We start from the raw sequence: 5,458 nt of genomic DNA, 5'->3' as shown, positions 1-5,458 counted from the left end.
GCCCACGGTGGGCGTGGAGCTGCGGCCTCAGGGAAGGCGGAGAGCACAGGCGGGCGGCCCTGGACCGCGCCTCACTCTCTAGCAGCGGTCGGGAGCCCCGCAGATGGGGGCGCGGGGGTGCGAGGGACTTGCACAAAACCCGGCTCTCTGTGGCTTTCAACGGCTGGTCGATTTCAGGGTTTCTGCTCCCTGCGTGCGCCACGGTGAGTGCGTTCACACAGTCACTCAACAAACACCCGAGGCGCACCTGTTCTCCCGGGCCCACCAGGTGCTGGGTGCCAGGTGCACCGGGGCAGAGAACAAAAGGATGTTTACAGAGAAGAGAGACGGGGCAGCGAAGCCGGGCACTGGGCAGCCACAGCGGGGGAGGATGGGTCCCCGCGCGGAGACCCAGAGCCCATCTTGGTTGTGGCGCGTCTGAGCGTCACAGAGCGTTTCTGGGGAGCGTGGGGTCCCTGGGATGGCTCCGAAGGCGGGGGCGAAGAAGGCAAGGGAGTAGGAAGATCAGGGTGAGGGAGACAGACAGCTCTGGGGGTTCCGTGCACGGCCCCGCTCGTGGACCCGAGCTGTGTGCGTCCAGAATTCACACGCGGGAGACCGAACACCCCGGGCTTGGAGCTGAGGGCCGCGCGGTGCGACTGGGGGAGGAGGAGGTGGGGGTGGCGTCGTGAAGAGGAACAGAAGGACCTCAAGCAGCGTAAGTGTGCACAGCGCTGGGCGTGGGGTCCCGGAGGTGCCCACGCGGTCACAGGTGGACAAACCACGGTGGAAGGGCCGGGGAAAGACCAGGTGAGGCTGAGGCAGGAGGATCGCTGTGAGCTCCGGGCCAGCCTGGGCCACGTAATGAGTTCTAGATCACCCTGAACTACACAGGGATACTGGGTCACAAAGAAAAAAACACAAGGTAGAAGGACTCGATGTGTTTTATCTGTGATACTATACATAAAACTACACGTAACTGGCCGTATCGATCCAGCCAAAGGAGAAAACCATACGGTCACCCCTGCAGAATGCTTTAAAAAAAAAAAAAGCTTGATTCATTGAATTTAATACCATTTCCTGATAAATGTGCTTATGAAAAATAACCCACGGGGCCGGGGATGTCGCTCGGTGGCACCGCACCTGCCTGGCAAGCTTCTGAAACACAAACTTTTCAATCCTGCAGACGGCAACGCGTAACCGCAGCGAAGAGCTCGAGTCAGGCGTCGATGGCCCCGCCACAAATAAAAGAGGGCTCGGGTTGTTGTGCAGCGCAAAGGCCCAGCTTTCTGTGGCCAGTGCCGCAAACAAAACGAAAACCAAGAAGGGTTGAGAAAATACGCATTTCTTTAAACGACAGCGAGATGGAAAAGCTTTAGGTAGCGTAAAGCTTGGAAACCGTTACACAATTTCCCTGCACAAAAACAATAAAAAGGGCAATGCGAGGATGCTAAACATTCAAAGGTACAATAAATTCAACAACCACCCTGCCTAGTTCCCGTCCCTCTCCCCTGCCCACTCCCTCCCCGTCCGTTCTGTTCTCCCTTCTACTTCTTTATTTCCGTGTATGGGTCATGATTTGTTTTTGTTTTTGTCTTTGCTGCTTTGGGGAGCCAGGGTCTCATTTCGTATCCCAGGCCGGCCTTGAACTCAAGATCCTCCTGCCTCAGCCTCCCCGGTGCTAGGATTACAGGCGTGCGCCAAAGGGAACTATATTCAACACGTAAAGAGTTGCTACAAATCAGGAAGGAAAGGACCACTAACAGCTACAAAAACGCAGAAAGGGTCCATCTGGTGATTTCTGGCACTGGCACTGCGCTGACAATTTCAACTCAGATTTTCAACCTCCCCCGGAACGCAAAGGTAAAAATGCAAGACAAATGCCACTTTTCAACTAAGAAGCGGGCAATAATTAAAAAAAAAAAGATTTTTAAAAAAATAAAATTTGCAGAGTTGCAAGGAAATAAATCTAAGTAAAAACATCATCTGCAGTGCTGTGAATTGACGTTTTTTTCTGGTACTAGGAATCAAACTCCTCGGGGATTTTGCAGAGTGGCATCTTGGGCCCCTTCTTTCTATTTTTCAGACAAAGGCTCACTGAATCTCTGAGTTGCCCAGGCTGGGCTGGAACCGTGGTCTGCCTCAGCCTCCCAGAATGTTGGGATTAAAAAATATTCTATTTGACTTTCCAAGCTGGGCCCTGTCTTTCCTAACACGTCAGTCTGCATTTCTATTTTCCTGCAAAAACCTCACGATTGGGCCCTTTATTCCCTCTCGAGTGAATCTTGTATTCTGCTTTTCCAGAGCCCGGAGTGTTTGCTTTGCACAGGAATTCCGATGCCCTGACACCACGCTCTTCTGTCTGCCAGGATGTATCTCATCCGCCGCTGAGCCGCATACCTTACATCTGGCATCAAAACGCCCACCTGTGACAGAGTTGACATCCGTTTATTTTTTTTAAAGGCATTTTTTTATTTTGATGCCAATGTGAAATGAACCTTCTTTCTACACAGACCGCCATCCAATTCTCCGTAGAGGAACTGATCCTACTTCATACTGACACTTTTCTAGAAAGCAAGATTTACAGATGAGTCGCACTTAGGTGTATTGTTAAAATACCTGCTTTTGCTCGTCTGCTTTTTACCCACTGAGACTTTGCACTGAGCTCTTTCCAAGGCAGTTTTCTTTTATTTTGAGACCGGTTCTCCTGAAGCCACTGAGTTGCTCAGTCTGGGCTCCAGCCTGTGATCCTCCTGCCTCAGCCTCCCAGAGTGCTAGAATACGTCCAGCATCGTTGAGAGGACCAAGGCTTCTAAGAAGAATCCTAAACTGGCGCCATTTTCTCCTACTCCTGTCCAGTAGGCGAGGTGCTGAGGAAATGTCGGCCGCCCACCGGGACTCCTTTGGATCATTGGTGTGTGGCCGTCGGAGATGCCCATGGCACCGAGTACCCTGACCCAGTTCCCCACTTAGCGGGACCTCAGTGCGTTTGTCTGGTCAAAGCCAGAAGCCTCCCCCACGAGGCCAAATGGATCAGCTGCACGGTTATATCACCACGGACACCGCAGAAAGGGAAGCTGCCGGTTTTGTCCGTGGGTCACGCGACGTAGGCCAGGCGTGCTCCATCCCGACCTGAGCAGACTGCCGGCCCCTGCCGCTAGCGGTTTCCGAGCACGAGACCCAGAATGAGTGCGGACAACTCACCCCGGGCTGAGTGGTTTGTGGCAGTGTCCACACCGGCCTGGTGACCCCATCCCTCCGAGCACAGGCGCCCGTGAGCTCTGGCTGCCACGCCGACGGGTCACTGTCTGTGGCCAGCTGGGGCCCCCTGCGACTGCCCTACTCTGGATGAGCTTTCCATCCATTGGTCTGTGCTCCCGCTGCAGAAAGACCCATTTCCAGGAGGAAAGAAAACAGACAAATAAAGTCAAGCCCACTTGGAGAACCAGGGCTTCTACGCTGGATGAGATTAGAACAGAAATCAAAGGAGAACTCTAGCTTTTATTAAATATGAGAACGACCCAGGTTTACAGCAGCCTGATGTACCGAAGAGAAATCTTGGAAGCGGCCTTCTAGGTCCGTGAACAGATGAACCTATAATCAAAGCGGTGACACACCATGGAGTACTACTCTGCCCCGAAGAAGGATAAACTCGAGTCACGTGTCAGAAAAGGGATGCACCTTGAGGTGATGACGCTAAGTGAAATAAACCTGACACGTGAGCTTCAGGATCGCATCCTTCCTCGTATAGGACAAATGAAGGCATAAAGAGCCTCAACGATGCCACGTGTTAACATCGTGCCCTTCGAAAATGGGCTAATAAGAATAACTGTTCTCTTGGGAAAGGAAGCGGCACGGGGTTTGGGAGACTTACTGCGCAGGGGTTGCCCTACAGAAGGAATGCTTCTAAGCCTGGAAACATCTCCACAGAAAGCAGAAAAACACACAGGCTTTTCGTTGAGAAGCCACACGACTCGGGAATTATAGAAGGAAATTCTCCCTCCTGAGGTGGTTTGGCATCATGCTGACGCAGGTCTCACACGCGAGGAGCCTGCTCCTGTAACCGCTACAGAAACAGCTGCACTAGTGACGTACGACCCACACGGAACGCGGACAACAGGGGGGAAGAGCCTGGGGATGGGAGGAGGGCCTAGGCTCACAGGAGCACCTACAGGGGCAGACGCTCAGAGGGGCACCTGCGCACAGGAGCACACCGGAGTGCAGAGCTGAGGAGCATCCGAGTTCGGGGCGGATCTCGACCCAGGGAAGCGCGCAGGCCTGGCAGTAGCCGGACGGGAGGTATCGGAACACAGGTTGCGTCCGGGCCAGAGCGGAGACCTGCACTCGGGGAGTATCTGGAGGAGGAGGAACCTAGGAGCAAGGGAGCACCTCGGTGCAGAGTAAGCTAGATCGGGAGGAGCTCAGGGACTCAGGGAGGAGGTTCGGGATGGGGGAGGGTATCTGGGTCCAGGGACGTCTCGGTGCACGGGGCTATCCGGAGTCAGAGAAGTGTCTGGGGGGAAGGCACACATCTGAGTCTGGCGAGCTCATAACGCGTGCGTGGAGTATCTGAATACAAAGGTACCCGGATGGAAGAGACAGCCTGGATGGATGCTGCAGCATCTAGTGGTAGGGGAGTATCTGATGGCGGGGAGTATCCGGGGCAGAGAAGCACCTGAAGTTGGGGAGTATCCGGGGCAGAGGAGTATCTGATGGCGGGGAGTATCCGGGGCAGAGAAGCACCTGAAGTTGGGGAGTATCTGGGGCAGAGGAGTATCTGATGGCGGGGAGTATCCGGGGCAGAGAAGCACCTGAAGTTGGGGAGTATCCGGGGCAGAGGAGTATCTGATGGCGGGGAGTATCCGGGGCAGAGGATCTGGGTACACAGAGGCGTACGTAGATGAAGGGAGTATCAGATGCTCGCAGCCTCCTCACACTGAGGACTATACAGAGGGGAGGAAGTACGTGCAGGAGACTGCTGGACAGCGAGCGATACCTGCACTCAGGGGCTATCTAGAGACAATATCTAAAAGTGGGAGAGAACCCGGGTGCAAGGGAACAGTCGGACGAAGGGGAAGCCACTGGGTGCAGGAGAACCTCCGGCCCCAGGGCGTCTCGGGAGAACGTGGGTGCAGTGGGGACCTCGGCGGAGACGCCCGGCCTCGTCCCCGTGGTAGCACAGGAAGGAAAACGGACAAATAAGAACTCATCTGCACAGACTTCTTTAAAACCCACCCTGCCCAGCCGCCCCTCGCCCGGCGTGACGTGTTTCTAAAAAGCTTTCAGTTTCCGATTTCTCTTTATTAGCCGGACACGGACGGGACGGTGCCCCAAACCTTCCGCGAGGCGTGACATCTGCACCCCGTTGTCACACTCCGGTCAGTTTGCGGCACAAGGCTCGGACGAGCCGAGCAGCTGCGGATCTCGAGACCGGGGCCGGAGCTCTAAAGGGCCCGGGTCCCAGGCCGGGGTGTCGCTG

Source organism: Fukomys damarensis, unplaced genomic scaffold, assembly GCF_012274545.1.
Source record: "Fukomys damarensis isolate Sample0158 unplaced genomic scaffold, DMR_v1.0_HiC HiC_scaffold_39, whole genome shotgun sequence".
Lineage (NCBI taxonomy): Eukaryota > Metazoa > Chordata > Mammalia > Rodentia > Bathyergidae > Fukomys > Fukomys damarensis.
Note: the sequence above shows the minus strand (reverse complement) of the source record.